General features: G+C 54.2%; 1 protein-coding gene across 1 annotated transcript in view; it reads left to right on the plus strand.

Annotated features, from left to right (window-relative positions):
- Positions 1-13,249: 13,249 nt before the first annotated feature.
- Shisal1 (shisa like 1) overlaps positions 13,250-20,162 on the plus strand; it is a 64,225-nt gene continuing 57,312 nt past the window's right edge. Inside the window, exon 1 of the mRNA XM_040754051.1 lies at positions 13,250-13,392. The gene's annotated coding sequence lies outside the window, so the exon portion shown is untranslated. The remainder of the gene's footprint in view (positions 13,393-20,162) is intronic.

The following is a 20,162-nucleotide window of genomic DNA, read 5'->3' on the forward strand; positions in this document are numbered from 1 at the left end:
CATCATTTCCCAGGATGCACAGCCATGGAAACTTGAGTCCATGGCGAAGCTTCTCAGTTTAGTCAGGGAAGCCAGGCCTCTAAGGATGGCAGGACGCTGCAGAGTGCAAGGCCACCCTGAGTGGACTGGCCGGGCCTGGGAGGCTTCCTGGAGGAGGGAAGTTTTGAGTCTCCATGTCCCCTGAGCAAATCCAGTAACTTGTGGGAACCCCCCAATTATCTTATTATCTTTCCAGTGACACTGCAGAGATCTAGAGGCAGAGATCTTGCACGTAGGTTTATAACAATAGCACAGTACATTGACACCCCTGCTGGAATCACCAATTTATCTGTGAACTTATGGGGAGGCCAGAAGGTTAAAGAGAAAACCCTAACAATGTGTAAAATTGATTACAACACCTTCATAAAAAAATAAAAGACATGGTATGTCATTATCTGTAGCTCGAACTCTACTTGGTCTTAATAATAAAAACTTGGAGTCAGGTATAGGGGTTAATGCTGAAAGATCAGAAAAACAGAGCAGCCAGCCACTAGTTCTTGCCTCTACTGAATCCTCAGACCAAAGGGCCAATCCTGTCCCTATGAATCCTCAGACTGAATGCCATGAGCTCCTATCTCCTCCTGCCTTTATTTCTCTCTCTGCCTAGCCATATCTGTCTCCACCTTTCCTAGTGCTGGGATTAAAGGCCTGTGATCCCAAGAGCTGGGATTAAAGCTGTGAGCTCTGTTTCTCTTTGAGGCTGTATCAATCTAGTGTAGCCCAAGGTGGCCTTGAACTCACAGAGATCCATCTGCCTCTGCCTCCCGAGTGCTAGGATTAAAGATGTGTGTGTGCCATCACTGCCTGGCCTCTGTGGCTACCTAGTGGTTTAGCTCCACACTCTGATCTTCAGGCAAGCTTTATTTGTTAGATTACAAGCAAAATATCACCACCTATCTGCTGTGTGAAGAGTCTCTGTATTTAGGCTGTGGGGAGAAGTGATTAAGCTTGGGGATACACTCAAAGGGAACGGATAAAGGTGTGACACCAGTGACAGTTGTGCTCACTAATAAACCACCAGCAACAGGTTGTACAATGACCGGACTGCACATGACATCCCAGGAACTTTGAATGCTGTCACATGTCTTTCTTCCGGGAGGAGTCACTGAGCCTGGGCCTTTGAGGATGCTATGAAGCCCGACACACACAGAGCCCTGTGACATAGACAACACTATGGACACTGAGTTGAGTCCCCAATGAACTCCATACAAGCATAACTCTGTGCTGAGGGCTGAGACAGGCATAAGGCCTAAGGGAAGCAGGGCCCTGAGTGGCCGCAGTGGCCCGAGACTAACAAGGACTTGAAAGATGCTCAGGAAAGGACACGGTGCCAGCCCCGGTGGCCTTTAGGACCCATCTAAGCAAGGCTGAGAAGATGAGCTACCTTCTGGTAGCAGGTTGGCAGGAGCACTTCAGCACTTAACCGAGGGCAATGGGGAGCCAGAGCAGGGTTGTGAGCAGGGAGTGACACTTCAAACTGGAGTTCCATATACATCTTCCTGCTGTATTTAATTGACAACTCAGGAGCCAGAGAATGGAGTTGGAGTAAGGCTTAACGACTGTCACACAAGCCAATGTGGGGGAGAGTGAGGTGTGGGCCAAGGGGCACCTGTGGGTATGTATCAAGGGGAGCATAAGGAGGCCCAAGGAGAACAGCTTTGCTCAGGGAGGCCAACATTCTGGTGATGGGGAGCCTGTCTGGAAGGGTGAACAAGCCTACAGCGGCAAGGGTGGGTTCCTCCTGTCATTCTCAGACCGGCCCCCATGCCGCCACACAGACCCCCTGACCTGAGCTCCAGCCTTGCTGACATCCATGGAAGCTTTCCCTGTTGCTTCTTCTGTCTCTCCTGCTAGGCAGCTTCTGCTGCAGAGCCCCAAACTGGCTGAGGTGTGTCTCATAGGGACAATAGGCTATTGGCCTACAGCTGCGACAGTTAATCCTCACTGTCGGTGGGTTAGAATGATGCAGAAGCACAGCCCTGTGTGTGTCTATGACGGTTTCCAAGGTTTCACTGGGAAGACCCATCCTGAACGTGGAGAGGCATCAATGCAGGGGCCTGAGTCCCCGAGTGAATGCAAGAGAGAAGCCAGCATTGCTCACCTCTGCTTCCCCACTGCAGATGCAATGTGACCCACCGCCTCTCACTCCTGCCTCTGTGCCTTCCCCACCATCACAGACTGTGTCCCTTCTTAAACCACAAGGCTCGCCCCGCCCAATCTGGTTCCTGTCAAGTATTTGCTCACAGTCACAAGGAAGGTGCCTGAAATAGAAAGCTGGCGCTAGGAAGTAGGGATGACACTGTGATAAGCCTGACTGTGTGGTTCTCAGGACTTGGGGACCACTTTGTGGGAGGGGTGTGGAGCAGTCTCGAGTTACAGGTTAAGCAGCCCCAGAGTGCTGTAAGTCAAGCTTAGTGGGATCGCGAACTTTCAGAGGGGCGGTGGGACTCTATCAGGAATTGGGCTAGACCCACGTATTTGGCAGAAAATCCAGCTTCATTCTGTCCATGTCCTGAGAACTTGGGTGACACTGGACTCAAAAGTAAAGGACTGATCCGTTAGATGGGGAAATTACGAGACAGTCGTGTGCCAGGTTAGTGCATGGGGCTGTGGCCTGGTTACTGCTCCTTAGTGCGTGGGGCTGTGGCATGGTTACTGCTCCTTAGTGCGTGGGGCTGTGGCATGGTTACTCCTTGCTGCTTCTCTCCAGGTCATAGTAACAGAAAGTAACAACTGGAAGAGAAAGATGTGGGAAAACCTACAATCTGGCTAAGGGGAGAGAATGAGAGGGCTCACGGTGCAGCTGAAGCAGCTATCACAGTTAAAGAGATCAACACCACCAAAGAGAAATTTCCTGTCTCCACTGGGACACTGGGAGAGAGGCCCTGAGGTCAAAGGCATCACCATTAAAGGCTCCAGTAGAAATGCAAACTCATCTGAAAGGGGAGAGGCTGAGCTGAGGTAGTCACCACAGGGATCCCTACTCCAGAGTCATCTTTGAAGTTGAACAGAGATCACCTCAGCTAGGGTCCAAAGAGGCCCACTACTCTTCCAGCTGACAGCATGGCCCAGATGTTTTTATAAGCACAAAAGATACAAAAGTAAAGGGACTGTACAGGATTTGGGGATTGCAGGAAACCACTTAGACCAGGCTCGGAGTCTTTGCAAACAGGGCCATTGCATGAAGCTATGAAGACGAAGCCTAAAGAACCATGAATATCCCAAGACTTTGGAGATGCCAGGACTGTCAGAGATGGACACCCACTGAGGAAACCTGCTGGCACAGAGTGAAGCTGGCCCGAAAGAGAGGTCAGATATGCTTAGGTGGCAGAGCTAGGGAGGCGGGGTGGCCCAAGGCTGTTGGCACGAAGATAATTCCATCCTGAGAACCAGATGCCAGATATGGATCTGCAGTGTTTGGTGTTTTCCTCGCTGGGTCTGAGCCTTGCTTTGGTCTGACCTTTCACTGCTGTGTTTCCGTTCCTCCCTTTTGGAATGAGAGCATTCACTCTGTAACACCATTGGAAATATGTGACTGTTCTTTTTTGTTGTTGTTTTTATAGTGGTTCGTGCGTAGGGGATCGCCTGGGTCTCAGAAGAGACTTTGGGCTTCAGAATGATGTTTTCAACTTTTGAAGGCTCTGGGGACTTTCAGAGACGGACTAAATGCATCCTGCTGTGTGAGATGGAAGGGAGGCTTTATGGGCCAGGGTGAGAACCTGTGACTTAAAGTGATGTGTCTGTGTCAAGTTTGTGAGGGATGGAGCAGCAACTGCTCGTTTCCATCATCAACTTGACTGGATTTAGAATCACCATGGAAACGCACCCCTGAGTTTGTCTGTTGGAGTGTTTCCAGAGAGGTTTCACTGATGAGGGAGGACCCATCTTGAATGTGAGCATCACCATTCCCTGGGCTGGGGTTCTGGGCTGAATGACAAGAAGAGAGGAAACTGAACACCAGCATTTATTTCCCTCTGCTTCCCATGGGCACAAAGTGAGAACCTGCCTTGTGTTCCTGCCTCCGAGTTCCTTCCTTGCCTTGATGGGATCAAACTGTGACTGGAAGCAAGTCCTTCCTTAGGTTGCCTGTGTTGGTCACTGGTCACAGCAACAGGAAAGGGTACCAGGCTCTGGTCCCTAAGCACACTGCTTCTCAGCCTTGATTTGTTTGTGAGGTGGGATTGGTGATGATGGCAGCCACCTATCACAGTAGGGCAGGTGACATCTGACTCCTGCTTGAGTGCTGTCACCCAATACATGGTGCAAACAGCAGCTTTGGCTGTAGTTGCGAGTAAAATGAGGACATTTTGCTCAATGGCAACATCCACCACATAGGATTATGAGAGTAGAAAAGCTCCTATTGTCCAGTAGCACTGCAGGCAGTAGGGGCCCTGTGTGTCTGTGGTACTGGGGTAGAGATCATATGGCACGGTCAGTGCACAGCTGGGTTCTAGGCACTGGGTAGTGGCCGTGTAACCAGCACTGCCTGACCTGATATTGTTCTTTTGGATTGTGAGCTCTGTGCTCACCAGGGAGGAGTTAATAGGGGCCAACCTGCTACGCCCTGCCAGCTGTAGTCTTGCCCTTTCTGTGCTGACCACAACTCTCAGTGCCATTATTTTACCTTATACTTGAGTCACCCTAGTGTGGATTTGCTCACTGTGACCCTGGGAGCAACAGTCTATCTTACTATGGAACATTTGCACTGTGACATAGCTTCCTAATGTCCTTGTTCTCAGTGGCATCCATGTCATTAAGTGGCAGGAGCCCTCCACACAGGGGACCTAATGTAAATGAAGTGGCGAGCTCTGGGTCTGTGTCTTTAGAGGGCTGGGGAAGGTGAGGGTCAGTGGTCATGGGGGCGCTGGTGAGACTTATGAGGAAACATGTAAAGGAACCCAGGCCTGGCCTAAGGTGTGTGGACCCAGGTTCTGAGCATCAGCATTTCCTTCATTCCCCTGTTCCAGAGGAGCTGAGACTTGGCTGGTAAATCAGCTAGGAAACCCCTCTGACAGGGCCACCACACACCCTCCCTCAGCCTTCCACTCCACACCCCACCGGGCCTTTTGGAAGTTTAGAGTCTTCATGTATGTGAGCCCCTGTGACTGGCTCTCTACTGGGAGTCTCCCCAGAATAGAATGCAAGCCCTTCGCTCCCTGAGCTGTACAGAAACACAATTTTTCAGTGACGAAGGCCACTGGGGAGGTCAAGTCAACAATCTAGGATGTTAAAAAGGCTTGGAACCCCATGGGGTTCAGGTGTTTGAGCCCTTGAACCCTGGATAGCCAGCATCCCCGTGCCTGGGTGGAGTCATCCAGAAGCCAGCAAGGCTGAGCTTGCCAGAACCTTGTACTTTTGGCTGGCAGTAAGCAAGCTGGGAAATTGAGGTCTACAAGGCAGAGAAACTCCTCCACCCCCACCCCATTCCAGAGCCTTCTATTCTGTCAAGGGTGGCACTCTCTGGAGAGAGCGGTGGTCCTAGCTGTGTGATTCTATGTAAGTCACTTAAGATCTCTGGGTTTGCTGTGTTCTCTAACAGGAACTCAGAAGTGACTTCCATGACAGTTGTGAAGATTTGAGGGACATCTGGGTGGTACTAGGGTGGGGGTTAGATCACCCCACCTGGCTTTCAGTTAAACAGACATGTTATTACACCCAGCCTCTCAACCTAATCCTAGAAGGCAATTTCCAGCCCCATCAAGCAGATCAGAGGAAGACGGCCAGAGTGTGTCCGCTTGTTAGGTGAAACCACACAGCCAAGCCGAGTCTTCTGCTCTGGCCTTGCTTGGCCCTTGGAAACTTAAGACAACTGGTTTGTGGAGCAAAACTCTCCGCACCAACCTTCTAATACAGAGTCTCCCTTCCTCACGAAGGGGTAGCCCAGGCCAATGGGAGTCCTCAGATTTCTCCTCCTGCCCAGTTTCTGAGCTGTGCGGCTTGGGGCCAGTTAGACAATTTCTCTGAGCCCCCATCCAGCAGTCTAAACACAAAGGTTGGCCCGGGACCTGCTCCCTGTACTTCTCAAGGACACTTGGTGAGCCAGGAAGGCTTCTGTTTGTGCCAGGGCCATAATTAGCCTTATGTTGGCACCAGGATTCTGGGTTTGCCGAGGAGTCAGGGCTGGGTGGAGGTCAGGCCTGTGGCTAGGGTTCTCACCCAGCCAGCTGATGTATATACTTTGTTAATTTTTGTGGTCTCTGATTTGGGTTTAATGGTACTTCTGCGGGAAGACGAGGAGAGCTATGTATGAGAGCCACCAGCTGTGGAGAATCCAAATCCACATGGGCCAAATGAGGGAGGTTGCCACTGCCCATACAAACTGATGTTCCCAAGGCCTGGGCTGGTCTTTCCCTCTATCAGCATGAGCACTTCCTGTTGTGAATAAACAGTGAGGAGCTGGGTTTTGGGAGACCCTCTGCCTGGGTCACCAGCTGGCACAGGATGGACTGGGACTGAGGCCCAGGGTTCAGAGTGTCACTGACGCCTGAATGGAAGCCCACACCTTGGCTTGTCACCCCTAGAGTCAGCTTGCCACCTGGGGACCTGTTTGCGAGGACAGGCTGAACCATCAGCTCCCCCGGACTTGTTACAATTTGGTGTGCCTTCTTCCCTGAGAATGGAGCCTGGTGCTTCCTCGGCAGGGAACTATTAGTGAAGGTGCTGATGAGGAAACTGAGCCATGATCCTGGTCTCTGGGGCCTCTTGTTTCCAGTTTTGGGCAGTGAAGTAGGTGACCTATCCCTTGGCTCCTTACTGACCCCAGAGGCAGATGGCCCCGGTAGCCTGATATCCTACATAACAGGGCCTGGCTTAGAGAATTCAGTAAATTGGGAGCCTGAAGGCCCTTTCTACTGCCTCTGATGGTGGCAAGTCCTTGTCTTCCCAGGGTAAACAAGCAGAACAGGGCCCAGTCCACTCCTTAGGCTAGACCACAGTCTCCAAAGCAGGGGGATAGGAGGTCAGAGCTGCGCTGCCCCGGTTCTGTTGGAGTGGGGCAGATGAGTTATCAAGCAGAGGATGACTTCAGCAGTCATGGGCATGAGCCCTTTCATGAAGGTTAGAAAGTTATGCTTGGCACACCACCAGCATCCCTTTTGGTCCTCATGGTCAGCGGCAGACAGACATTCAGCTGGGCTCTGGGGTCCCTCTGCTCAGGCCGCACAGGCTGTCATAATGGTACTCAGATGGAACCCAGGCCCTTGCACTTCCTGCTGGGACCAGAATGCCCTCAGCCTTTCCCTTCCTTGCTTGGAGAACTTCATCAGTACCTGGCAGTCTCACACCCAACCCCTGCCACACTGGGACACTGGGAAAATCCTCTACTTCTGTTTTTTTTTTTTTTTTTTTTTGGTTTTTCGAGACAGGGTTTCTCTGTATTGTTTTGGAGCCTGTCCTGGAACTCACTCGGTAGACCAGGCTGGCCTCGAGCTCACAGAGATCCGCCTGCCTCTGCCTCCCGAGTGCTGGGATTAAAGGCGTGCACCACCAACACCCAGCTTAAATTCTCTACTTCTAAGGGCTCATGGGGTACAGTCATCACACCTCATAGCTTCCTCGTCCTACACTCGACAGATCAACATCCTTTGTAATGTCTGTGCCCTTCCCCCCTTTCTTCCTTGCTGTAAAGCCCCAGGTCAGCTGCTGGAGCCATCTTGAACCTGGGTGAGCTATGAGTGCCTGCCTTAGCTGTGAGAAATGTGAGCTGTCGTGCCTCACCTCCTTCAAGACTAGCCGGGAAAGTGGTTAGGACAGCTGCAGTCAAGAGGGAGCAGGCAGGGACACAGGGGAGGATTGGGAATCTCCAAGGAGTCCCAGTGTAGGCAATCAGGTCTTTGGCCATTCTGCAGGGCATGTGGCCTTGGAAGTTTTCAGGGCTCCTGAGCCAGTTCCCCATGTCTTAGCTCCCAAGCCCCCAAGCTGGCTGCGGCATATGCTCTCTTCAGTGTGTCTGACCTGGTTAGTTGGCTGCATCTACCTCCGTGAAGAGTGCAGCCAGGGCAGCCTGGCACTAAGCCTCTGAGCAGCCTGGCTTTAGCAGGCCTGCTCCTATGGCACAGGGAGGCCAGGGTGGTGCTGTGATCTGTTATCTCCGGAAGACACTGTGGTCAGCCGGTCTCACTTTCTGACCAAGGCAGAAGGGCAGCAGTGGCTTTGCCTGGGTGACTTTCACCTCAGGGTCCTCCATGTACTTGTTCCAGCAACTGTCTCTTATCTTTTGTAGAGAAGCAAGGATTGGAAAGTCTGGTGGTCCATCATGGGTTTGAAGACGAGCTGAGGCCTGGTGATGCTTTTTCCTTACTTGGGGGAACAGGGACCTCTGCATGTATTGTACACTGGGGAACTGGGGCCCAGGGTTAGAACCCCAAAAGCTTGAAGACGAGGAAGGAAGAGACTGATGGTCCTTGGAAGGTGGGGGCCACTCCCTAAAGGAAGTCAGGGAGGGACGTGTCACAGCTGGGAAGTCAGCTGGCTCTTACCCCCTGGGGCTGCGCCTCCCCCTCAGCCTTCCCCAGGAGGATTCCAGAGAGAGCAGGGTGGAAAGCCTTATGCCCCCAACTTCTAATTAAATGGCAGCGATTTTGACGTGGCAGGTGATCTTCTCGGGAAGCCTGGCTTTAAATTTAGCTTCCTCCCCAGCCAGCCCTTTGAAAAGGCTGCACTCCGCGGAGAGAGAGCATGAGTCATCGCCAGGCCGGCCCGCCTGCCTGCCTGCCGGTCGCCTGCCTGCCGCCTGCCTGCCTGCCCGGTGAGCAGTTGCTTTTGCGGGGGAGCAAGCCTCCCGAAGGCTGAGACATAGTAAATAAGGCTGGGGGGTGAGGGTGGTGCTGGGGTGCACAGCAGGGCTCCCTACTGCAGGTGCTGAAATGGGCTGAGAGCAGCTGCCTGATCTGCTCTGAAGAAACCAAACCCACCTCCCAGCTCTGCTCTGGGTGGAGGAGGGGACTCAGCACAGATGTATTGATGGTTCCATAGATGACCAGTGAGCCGCCTGCCTCTCCGGGTCCTTCCTGCTGCTCCCTGCTCCACAGATGCAAAAGGGAAGGAGGCTGGGAAACACCCACCTTCACCTTTGGCCCCTCAGCCCCATTCCCGAGTCTGTGGTAGGTCCCTCGGGGGCTGGCAAGATGGCTCAGTGGGTGGAGGCCTTCCTACCTTCCAAGCCAAACAGCCCTGAGTTTAACCCCTGGGAGCCATGTAGTAGAAGGAGAGAACAGACTCCCAAAAGCTGTGCTCTGACTCCCACATGTGCACTATGGCACACGAGTGTGTGCGCACACACACGCGTGTGCACGCACACACAGGACACGTCAATACAATGAAATACAAAGAAGAAAATGGAGGCTGGAGTGTGGCCCAGTTGGTAGAGTGTGTGCCTAGCATACTCATTTAGATTCCATCCCCGGCAACACATAAATCGTGCGTGGTGGTGCATGCCTATAACGCTAGCCCTTGGGGAAGTGAAGACAGGAGGGTCGGGAAGTTTGAGGTCACCCCTGGCTGCTTGAGAGCCTCTCTAAAAGAAAAGAAAGGAGAAAAGAGGAACTAGGTTTGTGTGGGGTTGAGGTGAAGATACTCAGATAGGAGGTTGACAGGGATAGTTGGGGTAGCCCCTGGTGCAGGCTGAAGCAACACAGCCACAAGTGAAAGGGAGGCTGGGGTCGCCTGGACTGAAGATGCCGGAAGGAGCCCCCAGGGAAACACGGCCCCTCAGACACACCTTGGTCCAGGGCCAGCAGAACTGTTGACTTAGGCTTCAGAACTGTAGGGAATGGAATAGTTGTGTGACATGTTAAGCTGCCTCGTGTGTGGTCATTGCTATAGCAACCATAGGGCTCTGGGATGCGGAAGGGACAGCGAAATGGAGTGGGGACAGACAAAGGACAAAGCCTCCTTCTCTCTAAAGGACAAGAGGGCCGTGGCAGGACCTACCAAGCCAGAGCTAGCTGGTTGGGCTAACAGGGCTGAGGTGATGTGGTCTGTCATTAAATCTTCCCACTGGTCCTGGCCGTCATTCTACTTCACAGATGAGGAAACTGAAGCTCAGGGGGCTAAGGGATTTTGTTCAAGGTGGGGGCACCTGTGTAATGGGGGCATAGTGCAGACTCGGGCCCTGAACACGTGGAAGAAGTACATGTGTAGGGTGTGAGGGACCTCATGCGCCCACGCTGGCCTCACTGTGGCTGGCACAGGCTGGCTGCAGAGGAAGTGGTCAAGGGGTGAAGACAGGGGCCTGGGGCTGTGTCTGTGGAATTGGCCTGGCCAGGGGCCAGACTTCAGCTGTCGTTAGCAACTTGTGAGGTTCACGGCAGTGAGCCCCACACGTCTTCGGGTGCCTACACCCATTGCAATATGAGCCTGCTCTGCATCAACGTTGGAGGGACGAAGAGGACACCTCCACCCAGATTGCACTGTACCCAGACCCCTCTCACCCAAGACAGCCTGCTCCACATGTGGGACACACGCAGGCATGCCTTGCCTGGGGGACATATGGGAGCAAAGTGAGCTGCCCATTCATCCCACCCACCCCTTGTGTCCAAATATCTGTTGACACATCCCCCAGATACCATCTACACCATGGCACACTCACCTCATCCAACACACACCACACATGTACACATAAAAAACATGCCACATCCAACTCCCTGCACACACCACATACACCATACACACATCCCACGACACCTAATGCCCCATCACACCGTATGTACAAACACCCCATACCATATCATATAACACACATGCAAATGACACACACAAACATAACAGTGTCACAACACATACAATATGTACTGCACAGTACTCACACCTACACACGTATATCAGATATCACCCACAGGCATCCCGCACAATGTATCACATGTTACGCCCTGCTCCCCCCAGCATGCACTGCTCCTTCGAGGTCCACATGAGAGTGTCTCTGGTCACAGCCTCCACTTCTGAGAGCTTGAGGTCAGAGTCTCAATGGAGCCAGAGATCCCTAGCCTTACCTAGCCCTGCTCCTAAGAGGACCTGCAGCTGCCTCCATCCCTCTGGTCCCATGCTGATATGGAATGGTCAGAGCCATCAGAGGGGCCTCCTGCCATCTTTGACCTCAGCTGAAGTAGAGTCTTCCTCAACTTCCTCTTTGGAAGGAGAGGTTTGTGTCAGCCAAAAGCCATGTGGCCAAGAAAGAACACACAGTTGCTTCGGTTTGTGTCCAGAACGCTGAGTGCTGGGGAGCCCCTCCCTTCTGTGCCCCCCATCCCCTCCTCCCAGTTACCAAGCAGACTTTGCCCCCCAGGCTCTCTCAGAGCCTGGCCTCGCCTAGCTTCGGTGCTAAAGCCGTTCCCATGGGCAGCCCTGGTCTCAGATAGCTCAGTGAGTCAGTCCGGCCTATATCCATGAAAGGAACCTGGGCATGGATGCTGTGACAGATGGAGGCCAAGGCCTTCATGGACACAGGCTTGAGTGAGAGACCGTACTGGTCCCTTCCATCTGACACCTCTTGGAGCCTCCTTAGCCTCAAAAGCAGCAGAAGTTCCGGGCAGGTTCCAGCATACCATGGAGCTCTTTCTAGAGCCTGCACAAAGTTCAGTCTGGTCCTACAGTGAAGGGGGAGGGTCTGTTCTGGAAGGGTCCATCCATGTCCATGTGTGCTCCTGGAGAGGAGTATGAGGCCCTTGGGCTTGGCTTTGGGCCTTTGTTCTACCCCTTGTCAGATGTGTGGTTCTGAGGTACTATTCAAACCTCTCTGAGCCTGTCTGTCTGTCTGTAGAGTGGAAAGGAACCACTCAGTGCTGTGGCAAGGAGTCAGTTCAAGGTAGGAAGCACTCAATCCTGTTTTCCTTGAGGTTCCACTGAGGTCTCAAAAATCGAAGGGGGGGCTGGAAAGATAGCTCAGCGGTTCGGGGTACTGACTGCTTTCCCACAAGACCCAGGTTCAAATGCTAGCACCCACATGGCAGCTAACAACTGTAATTCCAAGATACGATACGACACTCTCACACAGACTTACTGCAGTCAAAACACCAACTCACATAAAAGTAAATAAATTTTTAAAAACCTCAAAAGTGACCCGGCTATGTGGTGGCAGCAGTTTGGACCTGGAGAGGTGGATCTGTCTGTCCAGCTGCTCAAGGGTATTCTCATTCTTCAGTGAACAGTAAAGTTGCCCTGTCCTGATTGTCCCCTGAGAGCAGTGCAGGGTCCCCATGAGCCACCCACCAGGCTTTCTGAGGCTGTCCAGGCAATGGGAAAATATAGGCCCACAGGCTTGCGGCTGGAGCCCAGCACCTCCTTGACCTTCAAGTCAGAGATGAAATGGGGTGAAGTCAAGACTAGGGGTGCTCTAGGGAGAGACATGGGGTGAGGGCTTAGACCCAGATCTAGGAGGCTAGGGAAGCAGGGATCTCTCCCAAGGAAACTCAAACCAAGTCTGCCCCTGCCTGCCTGGCTCAGGGGTGTCAGGCATGAAAGATCTCTCAGCCGGAGGCCGGAGATGTGCACAGAGTGGGTGGGGCAGAAAGCCATTGGCTGCACGGGGCCGGGGTCTGTGCTGGAAGGAGAGGAGGCTGGATCCCTCCCTCCCTGCAGGCAATTGCTGGTGACGAGTCTTTCTCCGAGCAGGTATGAGGCTGGGTAGCAGGTGGGAAGGAGGAGATGAGGGGAATTGAGGGGAACCCCCTGGTGGAGGTTGGGGAGGGGGAAGGGAGAAGAAAGAAGAAACTGGAAGAGAAGAGGAGGAGGGGGAGACGGAGGGGGAGAGGAAAAAGTAGAAAGCTAGGAAGAAAGCGAAAGGATGAGAGAGAAAAGAAATGGGGGGGGAGAAAGAGCCAGAACTAGAGAGAGATGGAGAAAAAAACAAAGGCGGAGCGAGAGCAAGGTGGAGAAGGGAAGTGACTGGGGTGGGGAAAGAAAGGGGAGGGAGAGAGAGAAAGAGAGGGGGGAGAGAGAAAGAGAGGGGGGAAAGAGAAAGAGAGAGAGAGGCAGAGAGACAGAGAGAGAGAGAGAGAGAGAGAGAGAGAGAGAGAGAGAGAGAGAGAGAGAGAGAGAGAGAGAGAGAGAGAGAGAGAGAGAGAGGCAGAGAGAGAGAGAGAGAGGCAGAGAGAGAGGCAGAGAGAGGCAGCGAGCGGAGCACAGGCCAAGCCAGCGCAGGGCAGCAGAGGGCGCGGCGGCGGCCGGGTTGAACGCGGCGCGGGACGCGCGTGGGGCGCAGCGGGCGGAGCGCGGCCGGAGCCCCGGAGCCCCACGCGCCCGCAGCCTGGCGGACAACTGTTGCGGCGGCGCGCGTGGGCAGCCCCGCGCCCCTGCAGGCGGCTCCAGCGGGCGCCAGCTCCCGGCTGCATAGCGAGGAGCGACCGGCGCAGGCACGAGGTGAGCTGGGCGCGGAGCTGCGGGGTTCACGCGCGGCTGCGGGGCGCTGGCGGGACGGCGTCAGGGGCGCCGGGGAGGGGCGAGGTGGTGGTCGCCGGATCCGGGCAAGCGTCCCAGAGCGCAACGGGGCCGGGCTGGGAGTCGCCGCGGAGCGTGGACAGCTGGGTTCCCAGTGCGCGGGGCAGGGCTATGGAGCCTCTTGGCTGCTTGGGGTCCCCGCTTGGCAACACCCGGGACCCCCTAGGCTGAGCCGCCGCCTCCCAAGGCCGGATCGATAGTAATCCCGCGCCTGGGGTTGGGTGGCCGGGCGGCAGCCTCCGAAAAGCTCATTAGCACCAGCCGTTGTCATAGCAACGAGACCCCAGCGTCTTCGGGTTCTATTTATTCTAATTATTATTATCATTATTAGTATTAGTATTTCTTATCCAGCCAGAGGGAAAAGAAAGGAAGGGGGGGTGCAGCGCATCCTGGCGCCTCCAACTGTTCTCCTTGGAAGGAGCAGCGCCGACTGCCTGATGGGCCAAGTAGAGTCTGCTTCTGGACCGGGTCCCCCAGACTAGGGTACCCGGGTGGGTGACAAAGTGGCTGCTTACTGCCCCAGTCAGACCCCTGGGACCATGGAGGGATGGGGAATCATAGTTACATAATGTGTCCCGAGAGTATTTACATGTAAGAATTCTAATGCTCCCTCCCCCAAGACTTTTCTGTGTTTTCTGGTGCCCTGTGTTTAGTGGGTACTCCTGCCCCGGGAACCCCGATCCAGCATAGGAAGAGAAAAGTGCCTTGTGTGGGAAACTACGGGGACTTCTCTTGAGGCTGTGTGACCTTGAGCAGGGCTCTCAACTCCTCTGAGACCATCTCTCTTCCCCATCTATAAGATAGAAGGGGAGTGGTCAGCAGAGGCTGCTGTAACTCAGGTCATGCCGAGAAAACAAGCCCTGTGAAGTTGCAGTGAGCAGCGATGCTATGTGACCCCAGGCTGGTCTTTGGACCTCTTTCCCCGGATACTGTCTAAGATGCCTTGGTCACTGACACTCTATGACTCGAAATACTGATGATCCTGCAAGAGGGGCTCCACCCAGAGCCAGGCAACCCAGAACTCCCTCCCCTCTGACCCCAATTTGTTCTTTTGCTTGATTCCAACTGCCTAAATGTCCCTGGGAACATTTGAGACTGTCTAAGTCCTGTTGGCTGTGGGGGCTGATTGGAGATATCCTTTGGAACGACTCTAAAACCAGACTTGGGTCCCTGGTATCAACCCAAGCTGTTCAGGGCTTCACAGAACTGAGGTCTCTCCCCAACGCTAAGACCTCCCTAGGAAATCTTTTTCCTCTACACGGTGTTGCTTGCTGGTCCTGTCCTGGTGGAGGGAGGATCTGGAAGAGAGATGACTAGAAAGTTCTACCACCCATCAACCCCTGAACCTCCCACCTAGCTCAAGCTAAGCCAAAAGCATCCCATTAGGATTTATTTTTGAATTTTGTTTTAGCTTAGTTTTTTGTTTTGTTGAAACACCTTGTCATGTTGTAGCCCAGGCTGGCCTGGAACTCAGGCGGTAGCTTAGGATGACTTTGAATTCATTGTAATCCTCCTTCTTCAGCCACCAAAGGGCTGGGATTACAGGTGGAAGCCACTACTGCCAGCCAGCCATGGTCTGGTGGGGTGGGGTGGGGGTGGGAATGGATGGCAGTGTTAACCTCACTGGCACTCTGGGTTCCTGCGCTGACTCGAGTCTCTATCAGGGCAGTCAGGGAACTGATAGACTGGGAGTGGGGAGAGAGGCTGCTGAAGGCAGCCACCTTGCTGTCCTAGGCCATCCAGCCTGGGACTTGTTGGGGCAGCTGGGCTGGAAAAGGAGGGGCACGGTTGGGGTTGCGGGCAATTCTGCTTGCTCAGACCCTTAGGGAAAAGAGTGCAGTTGGGACCTGTCCAAAGGAAGACAGCTGAGGGCCACTCCCTGATCACCTGCCATCCATCTGTTCCCTCACTGCTCTTCTTTGGGGCCTTGGGCCTGGGCCTTGCCCTTGATGGCTCTCGAAGAAGCAGCTGAGGAGAGGCCCCGATGAGCCATTTGATCGTGGGGCACAAGAGATGGGCATACAGGAGAGGGTAGTAGGGTTGAGAGTCGTGGAGGAATATGAACTCCCTACAAGCAAACTTGTGGGCAGTGGGGAGGGGACAGCAGCTCGTTGACCGGGCAGGGCTGGGAGATCACACTGCTAGGTAGGGAGGGCAGAGGACATGACACAGTAGGGCCCTAGGAACCTACACCCATATCTGGGAGTGGAGATAGGCAACAGGGGAGCCGGTGAGGAGCAAGGCTTCCTGGGTCTTAAGGTTCCCAGAGGGGAGCACTGCGGAGAGGTGGGTCAAGCGAGGAACTGCCCCTCCAGCACAAACGCAGCCCTGCTGTTTGGGGCCTGGCTTCTGGGGGAAGGTGGCAGGTGGACTCCAGGACTGGCTGTGTCAGCTGCCTGTGCCTGCAGGAAGGGACTTCACTGACACACACTCTAAGCTGCGCCTGCAGTGATGGGATTCCATGAGGCAGGCAGTGCCAGGAAGGGCCATTGTTCGGAGCAAAGCCCAGCTTTGTGCCGTGCCTTATGGACTCTCATGTGAGCCCCCGAGGGTACATTTGCTGGTTCTTCTGTACTAATGGGGGACCAGGTGGGGAGAGACCAACAGTCAGAGCCCAGCTAGCACCCTGCTACCGAGGACCAGGCCACTTGGCCTGGAGCCTAGCCTTTCACCCTTGCGAGAGAAAGGAGTTGGCTGTGCAGATGTTGTAGTGACCACTGGGGGTTTGGCTGTGCAGATGTTGTAGTGACCACTGGGGGTTTGCTCGTGAGTATTTCCCTATTTGTTTTCCTTGTAATAGTCTCAGAATATGGCTCCTTCCTTCCTGGAGGTGCTCCACCTCTGTTAATTCATCCTTCATTGCTATGGCAAATACCTAAGCATCGGGAGGCTTTATTTCCCAGCCATTGTCCTGTACAGTGGTTTTCAGAAGCTTGGCAGCAGGTGTAAGTGGGGAGGTTGTCCTGCCTGTGCTGGGTCACACCTCCTTGGTACATTGTACATCTCCTGCCCTGGAGGTGCTACTTTACAGGCCTGATAGATGAGGTCCTGTCTCCTCCTTCTCCTCATTCCTGCCCTTCCATCCTTCCAGCAAGTTCATCACATTCCAGGGCCCCTTGCTGTGGCTGCTTTTAGATGACACACACCCATCCCCCTACCCTGGGAAGGTGGCAGGGACCTTAGGCCTGCTCATACTTACCCTTAGGAAGCCCCATCTAGATACAACTAGAGCACTGGCTGTCTGAACAGACACTCTCCAACTGGGCCCTGGCTGTCCCAGCTGCTCTGGTCCTACTGATGTTGCCCTCATAGACACACAGCTCAGTCTACTCCCTCCCTTTGAGGATAATCAGTGTTCTCTGGGTATCTTCACTTAGCCTGTCCCTGGCAGGTTGGGGACACCTTGCCTTGGAAAGTGCTGGGGCCTGTGAACCCCGCTCTCTGTAGCCTATTTTGGAGATGGGTAGATATGAACACTGGGTATCTGAGTGGACCATATCTCCAGGAGGTTCTTGAGAGCTGAGGTTATCTAGCCAGTGATGGTGGGAGTCACTCAGAGCCTGAGGGTAGGGGTGTAGATGCCTTAAAAGATGGACTTTCTCTACCCCCATCCCTCACCCAGACCAACTCTGGAATCCCTTCCCTGGCCATGCAGACACTCACCCATTTGTATTTCCAAGTAAGTCTCAATGAATAGGCCATGCAGGCCCCAATGTGCCCAGCACCCTTCTCTCACCCCCTTTTGGGGGTACTGAGCACCCCCAGCCAGATGTCTGCACAGCTGACCCCAGAAGACATGGATACACACACCTTGGAGAATAGAGAAATAGTCTTTGCACATCCCAAATGACACCCATTTAACAGTGAATTAAGTTCTGTGAACCCTGGGAGAGAAAAAAAATAATTTTGTTGTTCACACTTCCCTGGAAAACAAGAGCAATCGTGGTCTTTTAAAAGCCAGCTCTGTAATCTGCTTATTCCTGCCTGGCAGCTTCTTAGGAACAGGCAGAGGGAAGGCTGGAGGAGGGACAAAGCTGCCCTGGCTGAGAGCCCTGCACTGGGAAGTAGGACTGGGAAAGTTCGGCTCCTGTGCCAGGTCCTGAAGCTCCTGGATACACGAGGGGCTCATGATAAAATGTCACTTTCTTAGAGATCAGCGCAAATTAAGGCAGACTCCTTCCAGCGTCTCATCCGTGTTCCCAGGCGTGCCTCGGCGGCAATGGGGACTGCTTCACGAGGCTTGTTGGGAACCTGCAGCTGGAATCCAGCTGAGAACAAGTGTAGTTAGCGTTCATTCACTCCCAACTCCCAGAGCACCTTGCATGCCGTGCATGCGGAAGCCAGGCTCGGAGCAGCAGAGAGAATTTGACCCATTTGCCCTGCTGTGCTGCGAGAATACAGAGGTACCCGAGAGGGGCCAGGAGGGCTGTCGGAAAGGGGAGCTTCAGCAGGCACCTTGAAGGGTGTGCAGGAGTAACGCCCAGCAGAGGAGGCGGAGGACGTTTCTAGTAGGAGTGTTATCTGTCCCATAGAAGCCTGGCCCCAAAGTGACATCTTCAGGCTTGAATACATTTCCTTTGTTACAGTCTAGCTTGGCATGTGTCTGGTTCCTAGCCCTTTGTGCCCGTTGTCACCTGTCACCCTTAGACAGCCTGAAGCAGATTTCTGATTCTCTAAGGAGAGCTGAGCCCTGAGAGCAGGAGGGATGGTGGCCAGTCACAGACGGATGCGGCTTGACCCTGGCCTGAGTGGGCTCTGTGAGGGTGGGAGACAGCATGGAGGTTGTTACTGGAACCCAGCACTAAGCTGAAGAGCTTCAGACTTGGGGATGTGGGACCTGGGGCTGTCCAAGTTCTCTCGTGCTCCGAGCCCCACTCTATGCATACCTGGAAACAGGCTGATGGAGGCTTCATGAGTCTGCAGGCAGGGTGGCATCTTTGCTGGGCCCCAGATGCCCAGCCTCTGTCAGCACAGCAGGAAGCCCACAGCTCCATGCCCTTGGTTGTGCCACTATGATGTCTAGATAGTCCAGGCTTCTGGGAGCAGGTTTGGGATGTGGCCTTGCTGGGTGTAACTGCCTAGAATCAGAGCCCTTCTGGGACTGAGCCCAGCTGCTGTGCTAGGGCCTGTCACCAAGGCAACGAGCCCTGGGAGTCATGGAGGCTATACTGGGCTCCATTCTGGACAAGTCTCTCCTCTGCATGCTGCTCGCTGGGGGACCCTGGGTAAGTTTTGCAGCCCTATAGCCTCAGTTTCCTCACCTGCAAAATGGGTGTCTGTTTAGAATGCATTTGCTACTGCCTTCAGCAGCAGACCTGCTGCTCTCTCAGAAGCCACACTGTGATGTAAACTCGTGTTACTCTGTTGTCATTGCTGCCTCAACGGCTGAGCAAGCCGTTGGTGCCCTTGGTGCCCCGGCCCTGCAGCTGGGGTATCCACAATGGTAGTTGTCACTGGAATATCAGAAAAGGATGCCGCAGGCCAGTGTCATCCCCACCCCAGCACCATGGCAACTGCTGAGCAGGGGTGAAGAGGCAGTGATGGACTGGGAGTCTGTTCCGCTCCACGCCTGTCAGCCAGACAGGGGCCCGTGCTTCCTTCTGAGGGTCTTAACATCAGGGGTATCTGATAGTGACACAGGTGCAGAGAGGATGGAGCCCGGACTGTAGCATTCTGAGTACCCCACCAGTTCCATCGGTGGCTCCTCTGTCCCACTCCAGCTCTGACTCCTCTCCGAACCTCCGTTTCCTCATCTCAGGGTTCCTGTGGGATTTACGTGAGCCTGGTACATAGTAAATGCTCACCACACACTGACAAGGGATGACACAGATACCACAGAGGCCAGGGCAGGGCAGGTGTAGCATGTTGGACAGGTTTGTTCTAACTGAAGGGAGAGAGGGATGGCTGGTGCAGAGGCGACACCCTCCAGTCTCTCTCTCGGCCACTATTTGTTGACTGGGTTGGTGGCCCAACCTGGGGCCCAGGTACGTTGGTGTCCCAGAGTTTGGTCCTGCAACTGGGCAGAGCCACATTCTCTGAACTCTCCATCGCCCTGGAGTGTCCCTCTGACTCTTCCCTCCCCATCATGCACGAGGTCTCCTTGTGCTGCCACTCATTGCTCGGAGCCCTGGGAGCAGAGGCAGTGTGTTCGAAGGGCACCTGCTGCCTGTAAGGAGAACAAAATCAGAGGAGGAGCCTGGGCCCAGAGCTGCAGCGATGGGAGGGATTGGCGCCCAGGAGCATCATGGCATTAGCCGTGAGTGCCACACGGCGCTGGATGTTCTTCTCCAGAGCCCAAGGCACAGCACCGAGAAGGGAAGTCAGAAACCAGAGGTGCCGGAAAGCAGCCACAGGGCTGGGCAACTTTGCCGGCTCCCCCTGGAGCCCCACTCCTGACCGTGGCTCCATTCTGCTGCTCTGCAAACAGCACATGCTTTCAGCTTCATAGCCAGTCCCAGCAGAGGGCTTTCTAATGCAGGACTCACCAGAACCCAGGCAGCTCGGCTCCCTCTCCCATCTGCGGGAGGAGAATGCCTTGGCCAGCAGATGCAGGCGGCGGGGAGGATGGTCTCTGTCTTGGGCCCACCCTCAGCATGGTGGCCTCACTGGGTGCCCTTTCCCCTCTCTACCTCAGTTTGCTTCTTTGTAAAGTGGGTCCACATCAGGTGGCTGAGGACACGGGGCCATTTCCT

Source organism: Mesocricetus auratus, unplaced genomic scaffold (assembly GCF_017639785.1).
Source record: "Mesocricetus auratus isolate SY011 unplaced genomic scaffold, BCM_Maur_2.0 Super-Scaffold_100010, whole genome shotgun sequence".
Lineage (NCBI taxonomy): Eukaryota > Metazoa > Chordata > Mammalia > Rodentia > Cricetidae > Mesocricetus > Mesocricetus auratus.